The sequence below is a fragment of the Dermacentor albipictus genome, unplaced genomic scaffold (assembly GCF_038994185.2).
Source record: "Dermacentor albipictus isolate Rhodes 1998 colony unplaced genomic scaffold, USDA_Dalb.pri_finalv2 scaffold_53, whole genome shotgun sequence".
NCBI lineage: Eukaryota > Metazoa > Arthropoda > Arachnida > Ixodida > Ixodidae > Dermacentor > Dermacentor albipictus.
In genome coordinates this window covers 291,759-318,677 of record NW_027225607.1, presented here as the reverse complement: position 1 = coordinate 318,677, position 26,919 = coordinate 291,759, and the positions used below count along the sequence as shown (strand labels likewise).

At 48.3% G+C, this 26,919-nt stretch overlaps 1 protein-coding gene across 1 annotated transcript in view; it reads left to right on the top strand.

Moving 5' to 3' along the window:
- Positions 1–26,919, top strand: part of LOC135900794 (uncharacterized) — a 335,347-nt gene that overhangs the window by 20,992 nt on the left and 287,436 nt on the right. The window contains exon 2 of the mRNA XM_065430375.2: positions 8,503–8,609. The gene's annotated coding sequence lies outside the window, so the exon portion shown is untranslated. The remainder of the gene's footprint in view (positions 1–8,502; positions 8,610–26,919) is intronic.

Sequence of the window (26,919 nt, the reverse complement as noted above, 5' to 3'; positions counted from 1 at the left end):
ACAGCTGACATAAGGAAGTATAATATGGATAGAATTGAACATGCTCTCAGGAACGGAGGAAGCCTAAAAACAGTGAAGAAGAAACTAGCAATTGGCAAGAATCAGATGTATGCGTTAAGAGACAAAGCCGGCAATATCATTACTAATATGGACGAGATAGTTCAAGTGGCTGAGGAGTTCTATAGAGATTTATACAGTACCAGTGGCACCCACGACGATAATGGAAGAGAAAATAGTCTAGAGGAATTCGAAATCCCAAAGGTAACGCCGGGAGAAGTAAAGAAAGCCTTAGGATATATGCAAAGGGGGAAGGAAGCTGGGGAGGATCAGGTAACAGCAAATTTATTGAAGGATGGTGGGCAGATTGTTATAGAGAAACTGGCCACCCTGTATATGCAATGCCTCATGACATCGAGCGTACCGGAATCTTGGAAGAACGCTTACCGTAACAAAAACCAAAGTACACCATACATTTGCTGTTGTGCACGCATTCAACCAGTATCGTACTGGCTTTGTCTAATCAAAATTCGCGCAAGTCCACCAACAGCTCTACTCTTGGGAGCCACTCGGGTGTTTCCTCTGCAGCTTTATGGAGAGCGACAAACCAGCGCATTTGTTCCTTGAAATACATTCGTGCAGGCCGCGCATCTTTATCAACATGGTATCCCGCCATTCTCGCGCGCCAAATACAGTGGAGGCCCATGAGCATAATTTGATCAAAAGGCACCCCCGTCCTCATTATCTACGCTTAAGTAATGAATGCCATACGGGTCTAGTGGAAATTCCTTCTTTAGTGTCCTCTGCAATACATCCCAGGAAAACACGCCTTCCCAACAGTTAAAAAAAACATCTATTGTCTCTGGCTGCTTGCAAATTAAACAGTGCATACACCACGGTAAATATACCCCCTTTCTCTCCAAAAACTTCTTGACTGGTAATGTTCCCGTGTGTAATTTAAGAAAGAAGGATTTTGTTCCTGGCGGGACCTGCATTTTCTTTACTCTCTTTAACACATCGCTAGTTGGGCTTCCACCGTACACGGACCTGTACAATGGCACTGAGAAAAGAACGCCGCACAATGCACAATACAGTTTCTTTTTGTTCACTCCGGACAGGTATTCATTCGAGAAGCGCACTGAAAGAAATCGGACACTCGATACAACTTCTTTGTAAAAGCCTCGAATCCCTCCCGAAAACTCATCGGTTGAAACCACATACTCTGGCAGCCGTCTACTCAGCCTCATTTTATATACCGTGCGCAAGAAAGGGTCGGTAGCGTCCCTAAAGAACAAGAACCGGTTTACCAACTGCCGTACAAAAAGATGGCCCAATCTCAGCCCCCCTTCTTTTACCCTCCGGAACAAGTTGGTCCGGCTGCAGCGCTCCCATTCCGACGCCCAGACAAAGACGGCTGACATAAGGAAGTATATATGGATAGAATTGAACGTGCTCTCAGGAACGGAGGAAGCCTAAAAGCAGTGAAGAAAAAAAGTAGCAATGAGCAAGAATCAGATGTATGCGTTAGGAGACAAAGCCGGCAATATGATTACTAATATGGATGATATAGTTGAAGTGACTAAGGAGTTTTATAGAGATTTATACAGTACCAATGGTTCCCACGACTATAATGGAAGAGACAAGAGTCTAGAGGAATTTTAACTCCCACAGGTAACGCCGGAAGAAGTAAACAAAGCCTTATCAGCTATGCAAAGGGGACAGGAAGCTTGGGAGGATCAGGTAACAACAGATTTGTTGAAGGATGGTGGGCAGATTGTTCTAGAGAAACTGGCCACCCTGTATACGCAATGCCTCATGACTTCGAGCGTACCGGAATCTTGGAAGAACGCTAACATAACCCCAATCCATAAGAAAGGGGACTCCAAGACTTGAAAAATTATAGACCGATCAGCCTACTGTCCGTTGCCTACAAAGTATTTACTAAGGTAATTGCAAATAGAATCAGGAACACCTTAGACCTCTGTCAACCAAAGGACCAGGCAGGATTCCGTAAAGGCTACTAAACAATAGACCATATCCACACTATCAATCAGGTGATAGAGAAATGTGCGGAATATAACCAACCCTTATATATAGCTTTCATTGATAACGAGAAAGTGTTTGATTCAGTCGAAACCTCAGCAGTCATGGAGGCATTACTGAATCATGGTGTAGACGAGCCGTATGTAAAAATACTGAAATATATCTATAGCGGCTCCATAGCCACCGTAGTCCTCCATAAAGAAAGCAACAAAATCCCCATAAGAAAGGCGTCAGGCAGGGAGATACGATCTCTCTAATGCTCTTCACAGCGTGTTTACAGGAGGTATTCACAGACCTGCATTGGGAAGAATTGGGGATAAGAGATAATGGAGAATACCTTAGTAACTTGCGATTCGCTGGTGATATTGCCTTGCTTAGTAACTGAGGGGACTAACTGCAATGCATGCTCACTGACCTGGAAAGGCAAAGCAGAAGAGTGGGTCTAAAAATTAATCTGCAGAAAACTAAAGTAATGTTTAACAGTCTCGGCACTGGAAGTAGTAAGGGAATACATCTACTTAGCGCAGGTAGTGACGGCAGATCCGGATCATGAGACGGAAATAATCAGAAGAATAAGAATGGGCTGGAGTGCGTTTGGCAGGCATTCTCAGATCATGAACAGCAGGTTGCCATTATCCCTCATGAGGAAAGTGTATAATAGCTGTGTCTTACCAGTACTCACCTACGGGGCAGAAACCTGGAGGCTTACGAAAGGGGTTCTACTCAAATTAAGGACGACGCAACGAGCTATCGAAAGAAGAATGATAGGTGTAACGTTAAGGGATAAGAAAAGAGCAGATTGGGTGAGGGAACAAACGCGAGTTAATGACATCTTAGTTGAGATCAAGAAAAAAGAAATGGGCATGGGCAGGACATGTAATGAGGAGGGAGGATAACCGATGGTCATTAAGGGTTACGGACTGGATCCCAAGGGAAGGGAATCGTAGCAGGGGGTGGCAGAAAGTTAGGTGGGCGGATGAGATTAAGAAGTTTGCAGGGACGGCATGGCCACAATTAGTACATGACCGGGGTTGTTGGAGAAGTATGGCAGAGGCCTTTGCCCTGCAGTGGGCGTAACCAGGCTGATGATAATGATGATGATGATGATGATGATGATGATGATGATGAATAGAATGTTTCCGTTGTAAGCACTGTCGTCGTGTTTCAGGCTCGCAATAGCGGCACCATGATTCGTCCACGGTGACAACTGCAGACAAGTAGTTGTCACCCTCATTGTGATACCGGATCAGATTAGTCAAGGCAGTGCCGAACCTCTCCGTTTCCTGGCGGTGGTTCAAAACCTTGGGTATCCTTTGCGCACACAAGAGCTGATAACCGAGGTATTCATGAATTGTAGTGTGAACCGAACCGTGGCTGATGGTCACACCTCTGCCAGTTCGTCGATGCGTATCCTCCGTTCTTGTCTAATCAGCTCATCAACCTTTGCAACTGTGTTGGGGGCGACTGCACGGTGGCTTTGGCCCGGTCTTGAATCGTCTTTGCAACTTTCACGTCTATCTTTAAACCGTTTGCTACAACGCTTCACAGTGGCCAATAAAATGCAATGTTCAACGTACACGGCAGCCATACGGCGACAAATTCCTTTTTGGGAAACACCTTCAGCTGTGAGAAGCCTCACGAAAGCATGCTGTCCAACTTTTGGTGTGCCCATCATGTCACGCAACTATGTTCCACCTTGTGTATGGGAGCATTAAAGATCATTTATCCTCACGCCTGCGTGTTACTTTTGTGAATGAATATGGGCCAAACAATGAAATCTTCCTTACCTCAGTAAGGGAGCCTTCATTGCGGTGAGGCAACCTTATGTCACTCTGAAAGCTTCCTTACTGAGGGGCTCTCGTTGAAGGCATCCTTGGTGCTTCCTCAGCATAAGATAGCTCCAAAGCTACCTTCATGCGTCCTTACGCCACTCCTGGCCCTGAACGAGCGCTTCACCTCACTGCTTAACCACGTGACATTTGCTTGCGCATGCACGCTGTCGCCCACCTGCGGAGAAGCGCGAGCACGGTACGTCTTGCCAGGCATGTTCGTTTCAGTCACGCGTGCGGCATGAAAGCGTTGCTAGGCGTTGCTAGGCGTTGCACGACACCGGCGTGCCAGCGTTGATGGAGCACATCAAGTTTTGCAGTGTAATGCGCTACTTTTTAAAACTTTAGTAAACAAAACTATAGGAAACCGTCTACGCTTCTCTATATTAGCTCTTCAATTTAAAGATTGTGCGACGATACGACATTTTTTTATAGAACAATGGTGTTTGCGTAAAGCGTTTAAGAGATAATCTCGAACCCAGGCATGCGGCAACCGCTCCTTACGCGAGGACGGGTGAAGGGAGCTTTCAGAGTACGCTTGCTTCCTCTATCGGTCCTTCGCTGTAAGGAGGCCTCACGCAAGGTTAGGAAGCACTCGAAGGAAAGGAGCGCTTCATTGTTTGTGCCTATGCTTGTGTGCTACGTGCATGCCTTGCAGATAATCAACCGAACCATTATTGCGAAGAGTGGGTTGGCTCAGTTTCATTTGAGTCGCCGCTGTACATTGGAAATGTGAAGATACAATGGAATATGCAAATGTGAATATAGAGCTTGAAAATGGCAAAAAAAGTGTCACTGAAAACAAAGTTCTATGCACATATACACAAAACCCCGCAACAGGATATTTAGGTACACGTCTAAATCTCTAATAAATCTACATGTCTAAGAAAAATCACTTCTGTGGGCATTTATTGTGCACTTCATCTGTACATTATCATCGTCATGTGTGTGCTCCTCTTCTTCATCGTGCGTGTAGTCGCATCATAATAGTGGACTGGGCCGAGGTTCTTTCGCTGTGTCTCTCAGGATCAATAAAGATCGGCCCTTATCTGTGATGCCACAAGTGGTGGAGGAGCTTCTTGGTCCCCCGTACTCTGCACACCTGGCGTACTCCCTGGAGCTTCGTTCAGATCGCCGCTTCTGCCGACTGTCCGCCAGCATATCGGAGGACGAGCAGCCTGGGGCTTCTACCGTAACCATCTCGACACCACAAGCCGCACCTTCTCTGATCATCAGTGGCCACCAGCGGGATCCCCATCTGTTCGCTGGTCTTCGCGGTGAAGATGTTGAGGACTGGCTGGACGATTACGAGCGCGTAAGCTCTGCTAATCGGTGGGATGACCTAATCGAAATCCGCCATGTCTCGTTCTATCTGACGGGTGTGGCGAAGAACCGGTTTTTCGACCATGATATTGATTTATCTGATTGTGCCACCTTCAAGCGGCAGCTTCGACAAATATTTGGAACGCCGGCGGTTCGCTCCGCACTGGCGAAGAAAACTCTGGATGCTTGCAGACAACACTCCGGTGAGTCCTACACATTGTAAATCGAGGATGTGCTTGTACTCTGTCGCCGTGTTCATGATGCTATGGCTGAGTCGGACAGTGTGCGTCATATTCTTAAAGGCATTGGGACTGTGGCCTTCAACGCGCTAGCCGTTTGGAATCCGGCTATAGTCGCTGACATCTTCTTGACGTAGCAGCACTTCGACGCGCTCGAGTCCGTAGGCTTGCAGCCGGAGTGCGAACACCATTTTATGGCTGACCCTGACCTGCGTGTAACGATTCTAGCGATTATCCGCGAGGAACATCAATCACTTGGCTTTTCATTTCCGTTGGTCCTTCCTCCTTAGCTTTCTGGTGCAGCGTTGCGTGACATCATCAAGGAGGAGCTCGCGTGTATCACTTGCTCTGCGCATGTTGACCCTCCTGCTTCGCGCCCCCTGCCAACATACGTCCAGTTTGCCACCACGCCTCCAACCGGCGTCCGTTCAACGTTGTCTCTACCCACATACGCGCCGGTGGTGTCGCTCCTCCGCCAATGTCCCCTCAATACCACTTGAGCCTTCATCGCACCATCTGACCGCACTATCTCCCAACGCATCGAGCGGCCACTACTACCCGCCTAGTGACTTTCTCGCCCGATATGCTATTACTGTGGTTATCGCGGCCACATATCACGTTTTTGCCGCAAGCGCCAACAAGATGATCGTCGCGGGTACGACACGAGTGAACGCGATGCGTATTCTACTGGGGTACCTTCTCAAAGCTCATTACCGGTTCTAGAAATGACTTCTCCCAATAATTATCATGTGACCCCTTTTGTTCCCTTCACTGACCGCCGTTGCCGCTCTACCGAAGTGGTCCACGCTTCTCGTATGAAGCCCTTCACGTGCCGTTCCCCGTACCTGTAGGCTGCGGCCAGGATGGCTGCTCTCGTGCATGGGAAATTAGTGTGGGCATTTATTGCGCACTTCTTCATCATCTGTACATTATCATCATCATATGTGCGCTCCTCTTCTTCATCGTGCGGGTAGCCGCATCATCATAGTGGACTGGGCCGAGGCTCCTTCGCTGCGTCTCTCAGGCTCAATAAAGGTCGGCGCTTAAATGTGACGTCACACTGTATATAATGCCTCAAACAAGGCAAATAAACATGGTGGGCAATCACAGATTCATTGATCACAGAATCCTAAGGACCGCCCCCCCCCCCCCTTCCTCCACTCCCCTCGATGTATAGCTCGTGACGGAAGGCGGTGCCCTACCTGCACGCTTTTCTCCCTTCCGCACACAAGACTGAGCCACCATCACCGGCTCACCCATGCCACCTCCCCCCCCCCCCCCACCCCTAGCTCTTACTCGCACATGCAGCATGCGGCGGGCGGTCACGATGTTATCGTCCTTGGACTTTATACGGAAATGAGGGTGACGGCAGGAATACGTCTGGAGTGACGATATAATTGCTATAGCAATAATATAATAAGAATATCCGGCAACTGAAGCGGCCCGTGGCGGAATAATTAACGGAAAAGAAGATGAAGTAACGAAATCGAACTTTCACCATGCGGCAATCCGCTGCGCCACAACAAACTTTTTTTCTTTTATGAGGCTGGAGCACCGCAATAAATAAAAGTGCGAACGAAAGCACGTTGGCCGCAATAGAATGCGTACTTTGGGCACCTAATGTGGCTACCGAAAAAGTATCGAAGAGAACGTGAGGCGCTTGGACAAAGAGAAGCATACGCACACAGTTCGGTATCCTACACCGGCGAGACAAGGGTTTCCGGAGAGGTTGCGCTCAAGCGAACGTGTTGCGATTCGTCGAGTCTCCACAGTGATGGCAGCGAGCGGCCACTGTTTCTTTAACCCGTCTGCTATCCAGAAAGCGTCCAAAACTCTGTCAGGCGCAAATCCACTCAGCCAGACAAAAAATGAATGCGCACCGTAGGGCGCCGCGTGGTGGTCGGGGCAACACGAGAAAAACGCATGCACTCTGGCTGGCTCTGGCAGCCCGAGGGTAGCGAGAACAGGAACATTGAAGAGCCTCAATGTGTCCTCGTGAATAAAAGTTAAAGTAGAAAAATAAATAAGAACATAGTTACCTTTGCTGGCTTTAGTGTCTTGACATGGATGCTTCGGCGCAGGTGAAATGATGATATTCTTTTCGGTGACATGACGGCACAAATAAACCCCCACAACACTTCGTCTCATCGGACCTCGCTGCGTGCTTTGTCAACTTGTCTAATAGTGTGTTGATTTGCCTTGTCTAGTTGTATGGTCCGATGTACGACTTAAGAAAAGTCAATGCACCTTTGGCCTCAAAAGTTTATATGAACATTAAATCCCACAATGTTACAGAATTGAAAATCTAAAGCATGACATTGGAAATGTCAATGCACCTTCCACATCAAAAGTTTATAAGAACTTTATACCCATAGAGTTTCCAAATTGGTATCCATGCGCTCCGTAGATTCCGCGGCTTCCGCGAGATGCTGCGACGAGCCCACTTGCCATCGAAACGGCCTTGAAACTTTGTGCTCGGATGGGGCTCCTTGCGTTATGCGACTCCCGGTGCATGGGCGTTGCCCCGAAATCTAGCCCGAGTCTGCTACGTTCGCGCTGAAATGTATCATCGAGCGCGAAAAAGACATTCTTTGTTGCAGTTTTGGTGACTCCCGACTGGAGGCTGCCGCAACACAAAGCTTTATATCATCACTGCGAGCGATAGCGAAAACGTGGTGGGCTACGAAAGCGACTACCACAGTGGCCATCGCTTGCAAGGTAGACCTACGTAAGCACGCTGTAGACTTCAGACAATTCTAAGTCGGAGTGAAGGCGTGTCGCCGCGGTAGCTCAATTGGTAGAGCATCGCACGCGAAATGCGAGGGTTGTGGGTTCGGTTCCCATGTGCTGCAAGTTGCTTTTTCATCGACTTTTCATCCAGAAGACGAAGGCTTTCGCGCCAAACCCGAAGGTATAACATTCAGAAAAGAAAAAGAAAGACGGCCGTTATGGCGTATGTTTTTACTCACGTTTGGGCCGGACGACCGGCTTTCGTCGGAGTCCGGTACTCCGGTCAGAAACGTCACTAAAACATGTGCTATAAGATTCGCCTTTTTTATTTTTGAATCCAGGACAAACACGGGGAAGGCGCGAGATAGAAATTCAAGACGATGAGCAAAACGAGAACAAGGTGAAAGCAGGAGCCAACGTTTCGACAAGTTCACTTGTCTTCCTCAAGGTGACGTATGCTGTCCTCGCCTCAGTATATATAGGTGGGGTTCTTCTAAAGGGGAGAGGGCGTAAGGCGGGTGGGTGCGGCAACGAGCGAAGGTGTCTTAGCGGCGAGGGTGTCGAATTGAGAGTAAAGGAGTGCTGTGCACAAGGCCAGGGACACGCCCATCTGTCAAGCACGTGTCAACGCCCGTGTGTCAGCTGGCGTTTCAAGGGTGTGCACAGCAGCCCTCTATTACCTGTTTCGCTGGTGGTTGTGGGCTGTCGTGTCTCTCAAAGAGATAATAAGAGGAGCGGCAGAAACCGGTGCTCATTAAAAAAAATAATGAAAGAAAAGAAAATACTGAAATGGAATAAATAAATAAATAAGTAAACAATTTCATCAGTACAGTCGATAGCCTTATATTTCACCAACATTCGAAGCCAACTCCCAAAGCACGATCTGCTGTGTTCCTTTTTCAAAGACAGTCATTCCGATATTTTCATTTTGAGAGAGACTTGGCTACTACTCGAAATTGCCCTGCGTACAACGTGTATAGGCATGACCACACCAAAAAAAGAGGAAGTGGCGTCATCATCATCATCATCATCAGCCTGGTTACGCCCACTGCAGGGTAAAGGCCTCTCCCATATTTCTCCAACAACCCCGGTCATGTACTAATTGTGGCCACGCCGTCCCAGCAAACTTCTTAATCTCATCCGCCCACCTAACTTTCTGCCGCCCCCTGCTACGCTTCCCTTCCCTTGGGATCCAGTCCGTAACCCTTAATGACCATCGGTTATCTTCCCTCCTCATTACATGTCCTGCCCATGCCCATTTCTTTTTCTTGATTTCAACTAAGATGTCATTAACTCGCGTTTGTTCCCTCACCCAATCTGCTCTTTTCTTATCCCTTAACGTTACACCTATCATTCTTCTTTCCATAGCTCGTTGCGTCGTCCTCAATTTGAGTAGAACTCTTTTCGTAAGCCTCCAGGTTTCTGCCCCGTAAGTGAGAACTGGTAAGACACAGCTATTATATACTTTTCTCTTGAGGGATAATGGTAACCTGCTGCTCATGATCTGAGAATGCCTGCCAAACGCACCCCAGCCCATTCTTATCCTTCTGATTATTTCCGTCTCATGATCCGGATCCGCCGTCACTACCTGCCCCAAGTAGGTGTATTCCCTTACGATTTCCAGTGCCTCGTTGCCTATTGTAAATTGCTGTTCTCTTCCCAGACTGTTAAACATTACTTTAGTTTTCTGCAGATTATTTTTAGACCCACTCTTCTGCTTTGCCTCTCCAGGTCAGTGAGCATGCACTGCAATTGGCTCCCTGAGTTACTAAGCAAGGCAATATCATCAGCGAATCGCAAGTTACTAAGGTACTCTCCATTAACTTTTATCCCCAATTCTTCCCAATCCTGGTCTCTGAATACCTCCTGTAAACATGCTGTGAATAGCATTGGAGAGATCGTATCCCCTTGCCTGACGCCTTTCTTTATTGGGATTTTGTTGCTTGCTTTATGGAGGACTACGGTGGCTGTGGAGCCGCTATAGATATCTTTCAGTATTTTTACATACGGCTCATCTACACCCTGATTCCGTAATGCTTCCATGACTGCTGCGGTTTCGACAGAATCAAACGCTTTCTCGTAATCAATGAAAGCTATATATAAGGGTTGGTTATATTCCGCACATTTCTCTATCACCTGATTGATAGTGTGAATATGATCTATTGTTGAGTAGCCTTTACGGAATCCTGCCTGGTCCTTTGCTTGACAGAAGTCTAAGGTGTTCCTGATTCTATTTGCGATTACCTTAGTAAATAGTTTGTAGGCAACGGACAGTAAGCTGATCGGTCTATAATTTTTCAAGTCTTCGAGTCCCCTTTCTTATGGATTGGGATTAGGTTAGCGTTCTTCCAAGATTCCGGTACGCTCGAGGTCATGAGGCATTGCGTATACAGGGTGGCCAGTTTCTCTAGAACAATCTGTCCACCATCCTTCAACAAATCTGTTGTTACCTGATCCTCCCCAGCTGCCTTCCCCCTTTGCATATCTCCCAAGGCTTTCTTTACTTCTTCCGGTGTTACCTTCGGGATTTCGAATTCCTCTAGACTATTTTCCCTTCCATTATCGTCGTGGGTGCCACTGGTACTGTATAAATCTCTATAGAACTCCTCAGCCACTTGAACTATCTCATCCATATTAGTAATGATATTGCCGGCTTTGTCTCTTAACGCATACATCTGATTCTTGCCGATTCCTAGTTTCTTCTTCACTGTTTTTAGGCTTCCTCCGTTCCTGAGAGCATGTTCAATTCTATCCATATTATACTTCCTTATGTCAGCTGTCTTACGCTTGTTGATTAACTTCGAAAGTTCTGCCAATTCTATTCTAGCTGTAGGGTTAGAGGCTTTCATACATTGGCGTTCCTTAATAAGATCTTTCGTCTCCTGCGATAGTTTGCCGGTATCCTGCCTAATGGAGTTACCACCGACTTCCATTGCACACTCCTTAATGATGCCCACAAGATTGTCGTTCATTGTTTCAACACTAAGATCCTCTTCCTGAGTTAAAGCTGAATACCTGTTCTGTAGCTTGATCTGGAATTCTTCTATTTTCCCTCTTACCGCTAACTCATTAATCGGCTTCTTATGTACTAGTTTCTTCCGTTCCCTCCTCAGGTCTAGGCTAATTCGAGTTCTTACCATCCTGTGGTCACTGCAGCGCACTTTGCCGAGCACGTCCACATCTTGAATGATGCCAGGGTTAGCGCAGAGTATAAGGTCTATTTCATTTCTAGTCTCGCCGTTCGGGCTCCTCCACGTCCACTTTCGGCTACCCCGCTTGCGGAAGAAGGTATTCATTATCCTCATATTATTTTGTTCCGCAAACTCTACTAATAACTCTCCCCTGCTATTCCTCGCGCCTATGCCATATTCCCCCACTGCCTTGTCTCCAGCCTGCTTCTTGCCTACCTTAGCATTAAAGTCGCCCATTAGTATAGTGTATTTGGTTTTCACTCTATCCATCGCCAATTCCACGTCTTCATAGAAGCTTTCGACTTTCTGGTCATCATGACTGGATGTAGGGGCGTAGACTTGTACAATCTTCATTTTGTACCTCTTATTAGGTTTCACAACAAGACCTGCCACCCTCTCGTTAATGCTATAGAATTCCTGTATGTTACCAGCTATATTCTTATTAATCAGGAATCCGACTCCTAGTTCTCTTCTCTCCGCTAAGCCCCTGTAGCACAGGACGTGCCCGCTTTTTAGCACTGTATATGCTTCTTTTGGCCTCCTAACTTCACTGAGCCCTATTATATCCCATTTAGTTCCCTCTAATTCCTCCAATAGCACTGCTAGACTCGCCTCATTAGATAACGTTCTAGCGTTAAACGTTGCCAGGTTCATATTCCATTGGCGGCCTGTCCGGAGCCAGTGATTCTTAGCACCCTCTGCTGCGTTGCAGGTCCGACCGCCGCCGTGGTCAGTTGCTTCGCAGCTGCTGGCGACTGAGGGCCGGGGTTTGATTGTTGTGTTCATATAGGAGGTTGTGGCCAAGTACTGCACCAGGGTGGCCAATCCTGTTCTGGTGAGGGAGTGCGTTACTGGTTCTGGTCACCGGGATCAGGCCACACTCCAGGCCTGTTTGTGCAATTTTATCAACACGCGGATCTTTTTTTTTTTAAATCCGTTGGAAAATTGCCGGCACCGGGATTCGAACCACGGACCTCTTGCACGCGAGGCGGGTGTTCTACCTCTACGCCACCGCTGCAGTCTTAATAGCTGTTAATCGTAATATTTCATCGTATATCATAGACACCAAGTGAGTCCTTGAAGCTATCTGGGTTGCATGCTCATCCTTATCTGTCGAATTATTAATTGGTTCTTGCTATCCTCCTCCTGATTATTACCAATCATTTGTAGAAGAATTACGTTACAGTATTGACCACGCAACAAAACAATATGCAGCTGACAATATCTGCATACTCGGCGACTTTAACTTTCCGAACATTGATTGACAGCAGTTATCATTCCCTTGTCACAAGTCGGTTGAATTCATTAACTTAACCTTACACTTCAACTTATTTCAAGTTGTCAGAGAGGCCACTCAGTGGACTAATGTTCTAGACCTGATATTAACTAACGCTCCTGAAACAGTCGGTCCAATTTCTTGTCTAAATGGTTTTAGTAACGATAAACTGCTTCAGTTACAAATGAAGGTGCCTTTAAAATTTATGGAAGTCACGGTTAAACAGATTCGCGATTATAATAAGGCTAAATATGGTCGACTGAATACTGACCTGGACGCGTTCTTTAGTGAAACCTTCTTGCCGTCCTTCTCAAGTCGTAACAATGACGATAAAATTAAAAGCGTCATTCCAGCTTTAATTGTAAAGTGCGTTCCTCTAGTCACAGTAACGAAAGATAAATCTAAGGCTTGGTTTAATAAATATATTCGTATTCTACGTAGCAGAAAAAAAAACACTTATACAAATATCCCAAGAAATCGCGCAATTCTAATTTATGGGCTCGGCTAAGCACAAGTACTACTGCCGCCAATCTACCTTCATTACTACTTCTAATCTTAGAATGTTTTGGCGAATGATTGCTCCAGACACCACTATCCATCACAAAGCGCTACAAAATGATGACAAAATTGAGCTGTCAGATCAAGAGAGCGCATATGTATTCAATTAGTTCTTTTAATGTGTGTTTACTGCTGAAGATCATTCCAAAGTGGCCATTATTCCTGATCATGAATTTCAATACATGGAGCCCAATAACATAACAATTCAAGGAATCGCATGCCTCATTAGAAAGCTTAAAGTATCCTCCTCTGCCGGTCCCGAATCATCATCATCATCATAATCATCAGCCTGGTTACGCCCACTGCAGGGCAAAGGCCTCTCCCATACTTCTCCAACTACCCCGGTCAGGTACTAATTTTGGCCATGTCGTCCCTGCAAACTTCTTAATCTCATCCGGCCACCTAACTTTCTGCCGACCCCTGCTACGCTTCGCTTCCCTTGGAATCCAGTCCGTAACCCTTAATGACCGCCGGTTATCTTTCCTCCTCATTACATGTCCTGCCCACCCAGTTGAAAAACACAACAGGAAATTTCAGTCTGTCGTATTTTGGGACGTTGTTTCTGTAGTTCTGTTGTCTGTCGTTCTGTTGTGGTTAGTGCGACTACAGGACGTCAGTTGAAAGCTCTGTAGTTCGTGATCAATATTTAATTAAAATTTGCAGAGACCTCCTTAAGGCCGTGTAAATTTGTTAGTACAAGAAAGAAAAATATAAAAGAGGTTTAAGAAAACGCCCCCGCCAGTGATTTGAACTTGCAACCTGTCGATTCAGAGCCCAGCATCTTAAGACTGCACCACTCCGAACTTTTTTTTTCTTTATTGCCTGATTTTTCGTACATAACTTTTTACAAGAGAAAAGAATCACCGTAACAAAAACCAAAGTACAGCATACATTTGCTGTTGTGCACGCATTCAACCAGTATCGTACTGGCTTTGTCTAATCAATATTCGCGCAAGTCCACCAACGGCTCTACTCTTGGGAGCTACTCGGGTGTTTCCTCTGCAGCTTTATGGAGAGCGACAAACCAGCGCATTTGTTCCCTGAAATACATTCGTGCAGGCCGCGCATCTTTATCAACATGGTATCCCGCCATTCTCGCGCGCCAAATACAGTGGAGGCCCATGAGCATATTTTGATCAAAAGGCACCCCCGTCCTCATTATCTACGCTTAAGTAATGAATGCCATACGGGTCTAGTGGAAATTCCTTCTTTAGTGTCCTGTGCAATACATCCCAGGAAAACACGCCTTCCCAACAGTTTAAAAAAAACATTATCTATTGTCTCTGGCTGCTTGCAAATTAAACAGTGCATACACCACGGTAAATATACCCCCTTTCTCTCCAAAAACTTCTTGACTGGTAATGTTCCCGTGTGTAATTTAAGAAAGAAGGATTTTGTTCCTGGCGGGACCTGCATTTTCTTTACTCTCTTTAACACATCGCTAGTTGGGCTTCCACCGTACACGGACCTGTACAATGGCACTGAGAAAAGAACGCCGCACAATGCACAATACAGTTTCTTTTTGTTCACTCCGGACAGGTATTCATTCGAGAAGCGCACTGAAAGAAATCGGACACTCGATACAACTTCTTTGTAAAAGCCTCGAATCCCTCCCGAAAACTCATCGGTTGAAACCACATACTCTGGCAGCCGTCTACTCAGCCTCATTTTACATACCGTGCGCAAGAAAGGGTCGGTAGCGTCCCTAAAGAACAAGAACCGGTTTACCAACTGCCGTACAAAAAGATGGCCCAATCTCAGCCCCCCTTCTTTTACCCTCCGGAACAAGTTGGTCCGGCTGCAGCGCTCCAATTCCGACGCCCAGACAAAGATGGCGAAAATCCTGTGTAGCTTCTGAACATTTGACCGTGCAGAATGCAATACTTGCATTACGTACCAAAGCTTGCTGATGAAGAAAAGGTTACAAACGGTGGCTCTCGCAAAAATAGAAAGGTTAGTGCCTTTCCACTTCTCAGCTCTCTCCCATGTGTCTTTGACCTGCCCTTTCCAGTACTGCTCGCTATCACGACCACGCCCAAGTACTTGCCTGTGGTCATGACCCAATGCACGTTGGCAAAATGATGTGGCTTTGTTGGCCACGATCCATGCCAGAGCTCGAGGCACTTCGACCAGTTAACCCCACTACCAGTGACATGGCTAAATTTACGGAAACAACCCGCCGTGGCTGCTCAGTGGCTATGGTGCTAGGCTGTTGAGCACGAGGTCGCGGGATCGAATCCCGGCCACGGCGGCCGCATTTTCGTGGGGGCGAAATGCGAAAACACCCGTGTACTTCGATTTAGGTGCACGTTAAAGAACCCCAGGCGGTCGAAATTTCCGTAGTCCCCCACTACGGCGTGCCTCATAATCAGAAAGTGGTTTTGGCACGTAAAACCCCATAATTAATAATAATTTTACGGACACATTTGACAGCCTCAAGCATGCTCTTCTGATCCTCCGCAAAAACAGCGACATCATCTGCATAAGCCAGCAGCTTCACTTCAACTGCTTGAAGCTTAAATCCCGTAATTCTATTGTTTTGAATCAATCTCATGCACAGGGTTTCAATGTAGATACAAAACAACAGAGGGCTGAGGGGGCAGCCCTGACGCACAGAACGTTGCAGCCTAATGGGAGCCCCCAAACTCTTATTCACGATCAATCTGGTCGTGCAGTTACGGTACGCCAGGGCGACCCCCTCGCAGATTACAGATACGAGATTGGCATAGTCTAAAACGGCAAACAAGACTTCATGAGCCACGCAATCAAAAGCCTTCTCGAGGTCAATCTGTAAAATGGCAGTCCGACTATTACAATCATCACAGCACTCAAGTACAGTGCGCGCTTTGTGAATATTAGTAACAATAGTCCGGCCTTTAATCCCACATGTCAGGTGAGGCCCGACGATGTCCTGTATCACTGACTCCAATCGTTGCGCCAATATCTACATAAAGATTTTCTACTAGATATTGGTGAGTGCTATGGGACGATACGCCGTAACATATCTTAATTTCGCTGCATCATCAGTTTTAGGAATGAGTATTGTGTGTGGCGACCCATAAGACGGTGGCAATGTGTTCCATTTGTAAGCTTCGTTAAAGATTACATTCAATACAGGGCTAATTTCGTGCTTAATTTCTTTAAAAAAACCGGCGCTAAAGCCCTCTGGTCCAGGCGATTTCCCGGGGTTTATGTTGTCTATGGCCTGTTAAACTTCGGGTTCTGTTATCTCTAGTTCCAATCTTTGTTTTTTCTTTCGTCGTCCAGTCGGGACATAGCACAAAAAACTCATTCCCAAAGGTGGTAGCGTCTACTTTGTGGTACGAGAATAGCGCCTGGTAATGCACATGAAAAGCTGCTTTGATGTCGTCTGTGTCTGCTGATCACGTCCCGCGCCCTTCTATTCCGTCGATGTGGTTCCTTTCAGCGTGTGCTTTTTCTAACCTTAGCGCTCGTTTCGAAGGCGCTTCACCTGCAGCTGTGTCTTCAGCCCTTGCCCTCACCGGGGCTCCCCGATAGCGTTGCTTTTCAAGTTGCTCTAACTGTTGTTTAACTTTTCTTATGTCTTCTATCTATTTGCCGGGTGCCTGAGATTCCTGCCTGAGCAGTTTATGAAGAAGCGTTTTTAACTCAGTCTCTTTTTGTTTCTCTGCGTAACGAATACAGGTTGCCCTCTCTATTGCCTTTATTTTTAGGGTTTCCTTACTAAGCTCCCACTGTTGCCATACGTGAAGTTTTTTACTGAGGTCTAATTTAATTATTTTTTCTCTTACTGCTCGGTTAAACGGTTCATCCTGAAGAAGCTTGTTATTTAATTTCCACGTTTCCCATGGCAAAGCGTTACCTCGCTTTGGAATTCCTATGCAGCACTGAACTAAAGAATGGTCAGAAAACGACACTGGCACTACTTCGTAACTGTTACATTCCGGAAGGATGTCAACAGCCGCATAAATGCGGTCGAGCCGTGCGTGACTAGAGCCCTTAAACCGTGTGTACTTCACAGCACGCGCTCCTTCGAGGCACTCTGCCACATCCTCAAGGTCCCAGTTCTCTACAATTTGCGACAACACTTCAGTGCTTTTGTCTAAACCTACGAACGCTTGTTTTATCCCGCGCACTGAGGACACAGTTGAAATCGCCCATTAATATGAGCTGTCTTCCCTTGCATAGACGCTCTTCTATGTGGTGAAAAAACTGAGCCCTTTCATCCACCTTATTGGGCGCGTACAAGCACACAATACGCCACTCGTTGTTGTTGAACGAAAAATCGACGACAACACACCGGCCCGACACACACAAATAAATTGCATGCACCTCTAGCCCCGGCAACTTCTTAACAAAAAGGACACAGCCAGCGGATGTGCCCACCGTATGATTGACAACGGCAGAAAACCTAGACGTGAAACGCCGCACCATAACGCCGGTCTCTTCTTCACCATCGAATTTCGTCTCCTGCACGGCTAGCACATCAATGTCGTGCTCTGTTATAAGCCGGTAAAGCTGGCCTTGCTTTCTTTTCCCTGCCAGTCCTCGAACATTTAGAGTAGCGACTTTCAACGGACAGGTTGGAGCCATTTTATCAATAGGGGAAGAGACCGGCAATATGGTGCTTACCCGCCGTGGTTGCTCAGTGGCTATGGTGTTGGGCTGCTGAGCACGAGGTCGCGGGATCGAATCCCGGCCACGGCGGCCGCATTTCGATGGGGGCGAAATGCGAAAACACCCGTGTGCTTAGATTTAGGTGCACGTTAAAGAACCCCAGGTGGTCAAAATTTCCGGACTCCTCCACTACGGCGTGCCTCATAATCAGAAAGTGGTTTTGGCACGTAAAACCCCAAATATTATTATTAATATGGTGCTTGCCTATCGCGTCTAGCACGAGGCTAGACGCCGCCATCACCGCCAGTGCGGTCCGGCGGAAGAACATGAGCATGTCCTAGGGACTACGAATTCCGGCGCGCTCGTCTACCGGAACGTTAGGGCGCGGCCGAAACGATGAACTACGGCCTTGAGGCGCCTTTGCCGGGGGCTCCTCGGCTCAGGCGTCGCCGTCTGGTCACTGTCGGCGCGGGTTTGGGCGTGGGAACGCTTCGCTGCAGCGGAGAAGCTGGTTGACGTGCGGGCACCGCTCTTGTCCGGTTGCAGCTCATTCGGACCCTTGGGCTCGACGAGCTTGGGCTCCGGAGTGTTCTCCCCATCCTTACCGATTGTCTCGTTTGACCTAGGCAAGTCATCCGCTGGTTGTTGGCTCGCTGAACCATCCCCAGCGCGGCCGTCTCCGCCAGTAGGCGCTGACGAGTCGAGTGGCCCCGTCTGCTTGCCTGCCTCCTCCGTTCCCTTCGCTGCATCCTCGGCTTCAACGACGTCCATGAGTTCCGCGTTCTCGTCCGTCTTTCCCAGCCCGGTAGCCGACGCGTAGGTACGGGCGCAGTCAGCGTCCGCGTGTCCGTAGCGTCTGCACTTCGAGCACCTGGGAACCTTGCAGTCACGGCGAACATGGCCCGTACCATGGCAGCGCAGGCACTGCATCGCCCGCCCGTGTACCATCATAAGGGCCAACTCACCGGCGACTCGAACCTGGTGGGTCAGGTCACCCACCTTCATTCCCGGCTTGAGCTTGTGCAGCATGGTTCTCGTGGTTGAGCCCTTCTCTCTTATGCCTTGGACGCGCCAACGCTCCAGCGTCACCTCGGTTACGCTCCCGAACGTCGCAAAAGCAGTCCGGATGTCTTCATCTTGCACTCCGTGGAGCATCCAATGCAGCCGCAGTTCAACCTGCTGGTCCTCAGGGTCAATAACAATGCACCGGCGGCCTTTAACTTGCAGCTCCATGAAAGCAGCCAGTTTCCTTGTGGCTTCCGCGCTGTTGAACGTCACCGCCCACACATGATTGATCTGGTACGCTCCCAACGCCACGACCTCGGGGAGCACATCAGCGTTGGCGAGGGCGTCTCGGAAATCTTCGACCCTGTAGGGCCTCACCCACACGTCGCCGTGCAAAAAAAAAAAAAAAAAACGTGTTTAAAACAACGCGACCGGTGGGCAGAGCCGGCAGCACAATCTCAGTCCTTTTCATCTTCGACGCTGCTCCTGTTTCCGCGGCCGGCAAGGGCCGCAAACGCCACTCCAGTGGAGCTCATGATCCATGTCAGCAGTACAAATCTCTGTCTGCGCTTATGTTTATATTTGCATTTTAAGAGCCAGGGTCCACTATCACTCCGTCGCGTCAAGTGCCGCATCTCTAGAAGAGCAAAAGTGTTGTTACCATCGACAGGTACATCGTGGAGTGCTAGAAGATAGATTTTGCTGTACGATATCCATAATAAATAATAAATTCAGAAATAGACAACGGTGACTGTTAGGGTTGTTACTGCTAATTTCGACAGTTGTCTTGTTCTTTACACTTTTGAGCGCGCATATAATTCGTGTGTTCAATGCAAAATAGCTACATAAACATTCGTGGATGAGTGTTCTTTGTGACAGCATACTGGCTTCTCACGGCAGCGCTGTACCAGAATAATGATACCCGATTGAGACAGCTTTTCACGCAACTTAGTGGAACAACCCAAGACTTCCTTTTCGCTTCGCAAAAGCTTATGCAATATTTCTGGGAAAATAACTAATGTGTCAGTGTAACGGCACATGTAAGTCCACAGGCCTGTGTGCCACATCTTACCAAATAAATCAAAATGGTTACGCAGCCATTCCCGAAGATGCTATGATTTTGATGAGGCTGGTATGGCGTTGCTGTGGCCTCGTCGTCACGGCACCATTACAACAATTGGCCACGTCGACGTTAATACCGGTGTCGATGCTATCAGCATTGCCGGCTTCAGGGAAGCACGATTGAATACCGTGCAAGAGAAAAGTGCACTGTACACCACCGAGGCGAAACTGACATACAATTTTAAAGCGTCGCGATGGAAAGCGCTTCTGTCGCGGCGTCAGAACTTATGTCGCTGCTACAGAAAGTGGCACATTTTTGTGTAATCCCGACAGAGAGTTCCTGTTGCGATGTCAGAATCGCTGTTGCGATAAAAAGTTGTTGTTGTGACTACAGAACTCTTGTTGTCCCGGCAGAACGTTTCTTTTGCGACTTCAGAACTCTTCGTCGTCGCGACAGAATCTTTCTGTTGCGACGACAGAATTTCTATCCTAACGTCAGAATCGCTGTCACGATAGAAAGCTGTTGTTGTGACTACAGAACTATTGTTGTCGTGACCGAACGTTTTTGTTGCGACTTCAGAACTATTTGTCGTCGCGACAGAATCTTTCTGTTGCGACGACAGAATTTCGGTCGTAACGTCAGAATCGCTGTCACGATAAAAAAAAAAGTTCTTGACACGACTTCAGAACTCTTGTTGTGGCGACAGAACCTTTCTGTTGCGACTTCAGAACCCTTGGTCTTCGCGACAGAATGTTTTTGTTGCGACATCCGAATTTCTGTCGTAACGTCAGAAATGTCTGCTGCAACTACAAAAACACCAGGAACTTCTGTCGTACAACAAAAATATCTGTAGTCGCAACAGAAATTTCAGTAGTTGCGACAAGAATTCCTGTGGTCTTTTTCAGCTGGGCATGCCCATTTCTTTTTCTTGATTTCAACTAAGATGTCATTAACTCGCGTTTGTTCACTCACCCAATCTGCTCTTTTCCTATCCCTTAACGTTACACCCAACATTCTTCTTTCCATAGCACGTTGCGTCGTCCTCAATTTAAGTATAACTCTTTTCATAAGCCTCCGGGTTTCTGCCCCGTAGGTGGGTACTGGTAAGACACAGGTATTATAGACTTTTCTCGTGAGGGATAATGGCAACCTGGTGTTCATGATCTGAGAATGCCTGCCAAACACACCCCAGCCCACTCTTATTCTCCTGATTATTTCCGTCTCATGATCCGGATCCGCGGTCACTACCTGCCCTAAGTAGATGTATTCCCTTACCACTTCCAGTGCCTCGCTACCAATTGTAAATTGTTGTTCTCTTGCGAGACTGTTAAACATTACTTTAGTTTTCTGTAGATTAATGTTTTGACCCACTCTTCTGCTTTGCCCTTCCAGATCAGTGAGCATGCATTGCAATTGGTCCCCTGGGTTACTAAGCAAGGTAATATCATCAGCGAATCGCAAGTTACTAAGGTATCCTCCATTAACAATTATCCTCAATTCTTCCCAATCCAGGTCTCTGAATACCTCCTGTAAACACGCTGTCAATAGCCTTGGAGAGATTGTATCTCTCTGCCTGACGCCTTTCTTTATGGGAATTTTGTTGCTTTCTTTCTGGAGGACTACGGTGGCTGTGGAGCCGCTATAGATATATTTCACTATTTTTACATACGGCTCGTCTACACCCTGATTCCGTAATGCCTCCATGACTGCCGAGGTTTCGACTCAATGAAACGCTTTCTCGTAATCAATGAAAGCTATATATAGTGGTTGGTTATATGCCGCATTTATCTATCACCTAATTGATAGTTTAATATGGTCTATTGTTGAGTAGCCTTTGCAGAATCCTGCCTGGTCCTTTGCTTGACAGAAGTCTAAGGTGTTCCTGATTCTATTTGCGATTACCTTAGTAAATAGTTTGTAGGCAACTGACAGTAAGCTGATCGATCTATAATTTTTCAAGTCTTTGGCGTCCCCTTTATTATGGATTAGGATTATGTTAGCCTTCTTCCAAGATTCAGGTACGCTCCAGGTCATGAGGCATTGCGTATGCAGGGTGGCCAGTTTCTCTAGAACAATCGGTCCAGCATCTTTCAACAAATCTGCTGTTACCTGATCCTCGCCAGCTGCCTTCCCCCTTTGCATATCTCCTAAGGCTTTCTTTACTTCTTCCGGCGTTGCTTGGGGGATTTCGAATTTCTCTAGAATATTCTCTCTTCCATTATCGTCGTGGGTGCCACTGGTACTGTATAAATCTCTATAGAACTTCTCAGCCACTTGAACTATCTCATCCTTAAGTAACGTCCCGAAACATATGTTCTAAACTCTTGACGAATACATCGTCTTTCTCTAGAAAATATAATACCATACTTTGACACAATTTTATCAACCGAACATAATTCACTTGATTGGAAGATTGGAAAAGTAATTCCAGTGTTTAAGAGCGGTACTAGAAATATGGCGGAGAACTCCCACCCTATCTCCCTCACTTGCATATGTTGCAAATTGCTTGAACATATTGCTACACGGATGTGATATTTGATTGTTTGAACGCGGCGCGTGGGCGCCATCACTCGAGAAAAGAGGAGGAATAAAGAACTGGGCTCGTTCTGTGAACCTAACCGGTCAGCGTTGCAACCGCTGTTATAAATATTGACACGTGTACTTATCTTTATCGGGCAACCACGTTTCGCCGCCTAACAAATGTACTCACACAGCGTGGGACGCGCCTGCATGTATCCGAAGTTTCTGGAAAGTTATCGATGCTTCTATCCGTTGTCTGCTGTCGCCGAACCTTATGTTATCTGATTTCATCACCTGACGAGAATGGTGTAGAACTTTGGGGAAGGCACGCGGGTCCGAACGATTAGTCTGGAACATTTGTCGAGTGCTCTAGAAAAGCCGACGCGCTTGACCCGCTGATCAGATTTTCGACGATCGCCGAGCGTGTTCGCTGCTATCGTTGTGCTATAAGTGTAGCCTCTTTTTTGTGGGCACAGGTTCGCCCAATAAAAGCTAGTTTGTATTCCACCATATTGCTGCTTTCTTCACCATCACTACCACGTGACATCTGGTGGAGGTGCTTGTGCGTTCATGTACCGAACGCCCCCCACAAAGCCGCGATCCAAGCCCGAAGCTCGAGGACAGAACCATCATCGCCGAAGACCAGCGTGCTAGCCGCAGACTGCAAGACTGCGCGAGACTATCCGAGCGGTCGTGCGGGAGGAGCTACAAAAGCTGTTCCCACCATCACAGGCTCAAGTGGCTTCAATTGCCGACGCCGTGCGTGAGGAGCTCCAACAACAACTTGGAGTAGCCCTTGAATCGCCCCAGCCTGAGCCGAAAGCGCTGACCTACGCCGCCGTCGCCCGCCGTCAAGGTCCCCCTCCGCGACAACGCCAGTGCCCTGTAACGCCGCAATTCCGTCGTCCACCGCCGCCGCCGCCAGCACGCCCAGCCGTCACCCAACGCACCTATGCGAGGAAGACGGACATTTGGTGAGCTCCCGACCACCGCCCGCTCTGCTACCACTGCGGCGAAGCCGGCTATGTATAGCGCCGATGCGCATATCGCAACCTGGGATTGGGAGGGTTCGCCGTCGATGCACCGCGCCCTCGGGAAGGTGAACGCCCTCGTGACATCGCCGACTACCTCGCCGCTACTCAGTGGAGCCCTGGACGACCGTCCCGTTCGCCGTCACTAGGCCGCTACCTGTCGCCGCAGCGCCGACCATACACTGGCCCAGCCCGGGGCCGGTCAGCCAGCCCATATCCGGAAAACTAAAAGCAGCAACCGATGGAGGTGCGGTTGCTATTCGTCGAACTGACGAAGATCCTCCGCCGCCGACGAAGGCGACGAAGAGACCATCTCGACAACATAATAACGACACGCCGCCGTCCCGACGAAGTCAGGAAGCCAAGACTACACCGACGAAAGACGACTTGACGACGCGACGTTCCAGCTTCAGTTCAACACGACGCAGCCGTGATCCGACTCCAAGACCTAATTGCAGTGCCAGACAAAGAACCACCAACCTCGACGTGCTTCTCGACGGCCACGCAGTCATGGCTTTAATGGACACAGCAGCCGATTACTCCGTCATGAGTGGACCCATCGCCGCGCAGTTGAAGAAAGTTAAAACTGCATGGGAAGGCCCTCAAATTCGGACCGCTGGAGGACACCTCATCACGCCGACTGGAATCTACACGGCAAGAATAACCATTCATGACCGGACTTACCCTGCCACCTTCGTTATCTTCCAACAGTGTTCACGAGACGTCATTCTCGGTATGGATTTCCTGGACCAACACGGCGCAATCATCAACCTGAAGTCGAAGTCAATAACGCTGTCGGAAGATAATGCGATGCCGCCGGAGAGCCCTCGTAGTCACCACGCCTAGAGTGTGCTCGAAGATCAAGTGAACATCCCGCCTCGCTCCAGCATTGTTATTTCGATCGGCATCAAAACACCCGCTGACGTAGAAGGCGTCATCGAAGGTGACCAACGTCTACTGCTAGACCGCGAAATTTGCGTCGCACGAGGGATCGCTCGACTGCATGGTGGGAAAACCCAAGTGTTGCTGACAAACTTCAGCCGGGAGTTCAAGCACAGCAACAAGGGCACGACGATCGCGTACATCGAAATTCTGGAAACCAGTAACGCGTTTGTCCTCTCAGATTCCGCCGCATCTACCCCGACGACCATGGTTCCCGAACCAGACAACGACATTAATCCAAGTCTCCCCGTGATTAAGCAACAGCAGCTGAGAAGTCTGCTCCGACGATACAAAGGCTGCTTTTCGACGTCATCGAGGATTCTACAAACAGCAGTCGCCAAGCATCGCATAATCACCGAGGAGTGCGCTCGACCACTCCGCCAGAGCCCTTATCGAGTTTCGCCGCGAGAACGTAAAGCTATAAGAAAACAAGTGGACGAAATGCTGCGCGACGACATCATCCAGCCGTCGAAAAGCCCGTGGGCATCCCCTGTTGTCCTGGTGAAGAATAAGGACGGAACCCTACGTTTCTGCGTCGATTATCGTCGTCTGAACAAGATCACGAATAAGGACGTGTACCCCCTCCCACGGATAGATGACGCGTTGGATCGGCTCGGCAACGCTAAATACTTCTCGTCGATGGACCTGAAGTCTCGCTATTGGCAAATAGAAGTCGACGAAAGAGATCGCGAAAAGACCGCCTTCATCACCACAGACGGCCTCTACAAGTTCAAGGTTATGCCATTTGGACTGTGCTCGGCGCCTACAACGTTCCAACGCGTGATGGACACGGTTTTAGAAGGATTGAAGTGGGAGACCTGTCTTGTTTACTTGGATGACGTCGTTGTCTTCACCGGAAATTTCGACGATCACCTTTGGCGGCTTGCAGCAGTACTAGAGGCCATCAAGTCATCAAGGCTTACTCAGAAGCCGGAAAAGTGCCACTTCGCTTACGTTGAGCTTCTGTTCCTAGGCCACGTCATCAGCAAGTCTGGAGTCCGCCCCGACCCGCAGAAGACAGCTGCCATTGCAAAGTTCCCGCAGCCCATCGACAAGAAGGCAGTGCGTAGATTTCTTTGCATGTGTGCCTACTACAGGCAATTTGTCAAGGACTTTTCACGCATCGCTGAGCCGCTGACAAAGCTAACTAATTGTGACGTCGAGTTCAATTGGGAAACACCGCAGGCCGACGCATTTCAAGAACTCAAACGATGCATGCAGTCGCCGCCCGTACTTGCGCACTTTGACGAGCACGCCGATACCGAAATACACACTGACGCCAGTAGCCTAGGCCTCGGTGCCATCCTAGACCAGAGAAAAGATGGACATGAACACGTGATAGTTCACGCTAGCCGGTCGTTGTCAAAAGCGGAAGGCAATTATTCTACAGCCGAAAAGGAATGCCGCGCCATTGTCTGGGCTACAGCCAAATTTCGCCCTTACCTCTATGGTAGGCCATTCAATGTGGTCAGCGCCCATCACGCGTTGTGTTGGCTAGCTAACTTAAAGGAGCCTTCAGGACGGCTGGCACGGTGGAACCTCAGACCACAAGACTGCGACATCACTGTAACATCCAAGTCCGGATGAAAACACTCAGATGCCGATTGCGTATCACGCGCCCCCATTGACCCGCCGCCGCAAGATGACGAGGATGACGACGCCTTCCTTGGCATAATAAGCGCGGAAGACTTCGTCGAACAACAACGAGGGGGCCCGGAGCTAAAAGCCCAGTCGAGTATTTGGAAGGGCACGCCGACGTTTTCCCTAGGGCATTTAAGCGTGGATTATCTTCGTTAACGATTAAGAACAACCTACTCGTGAAGAAGAACTTCTCACCAGTCTGCGCCAACTACATTCTTGTTGTTCCGTCGGCGCTGCGTCCAGAAGTACTGCACGCCTTACATGACGATCCGACCACTGGGCACCTCGGTTTCTCCCGGACGCTATCGAGGATACAAGAAAAGTATTACTGCCCGCACCTAACCGCCGATGTCGCCCGTTACGTCAAGACATGCCGAGACTGTCAGCGACGCAAGACACCACCGACAAGGCCAGCGGGATTACTACAGCCGATCAAGCCTCCTTACCGACCTTTTCAGCAGATCGGGATGGACTTGTTAAGTCATCGGCGCCATCGGTACACGTCACCCAAGCCACGCCGCTATTCGTCGCCGAACAATTATGGACCATCCCGGACGGAAAACTGGGCCATGCAGCTCTTGGAGGTAGTGCTGCATCACGTTCTTCCTGCCCGAATACTCCGTTGACGCTCCTCACCAGCACGGTACTAATTGAAGTCGGTGTAGATAAGGTTCCGTTGACGACATTATTTGATACTGGAACCCAAGTGTCCCTAATGAGTGCTAACCCATGTCGTCGCCTCGAAAATGTTCTTACGCTTGACATCACTCGAGCCGTCCGCGTTGCCAATGTGGCCACTGTTGCCGTCAGAGGCATGGGCACTGCTCGCGCAGGAATTGCTGGCCGCCAAGTTCCAGCCCTGTTCACCGTGCTTATCAGTTGACCTCATGACCTCATCTTCGTGCTCCACTTTCTGAAGACGGATTCTACCA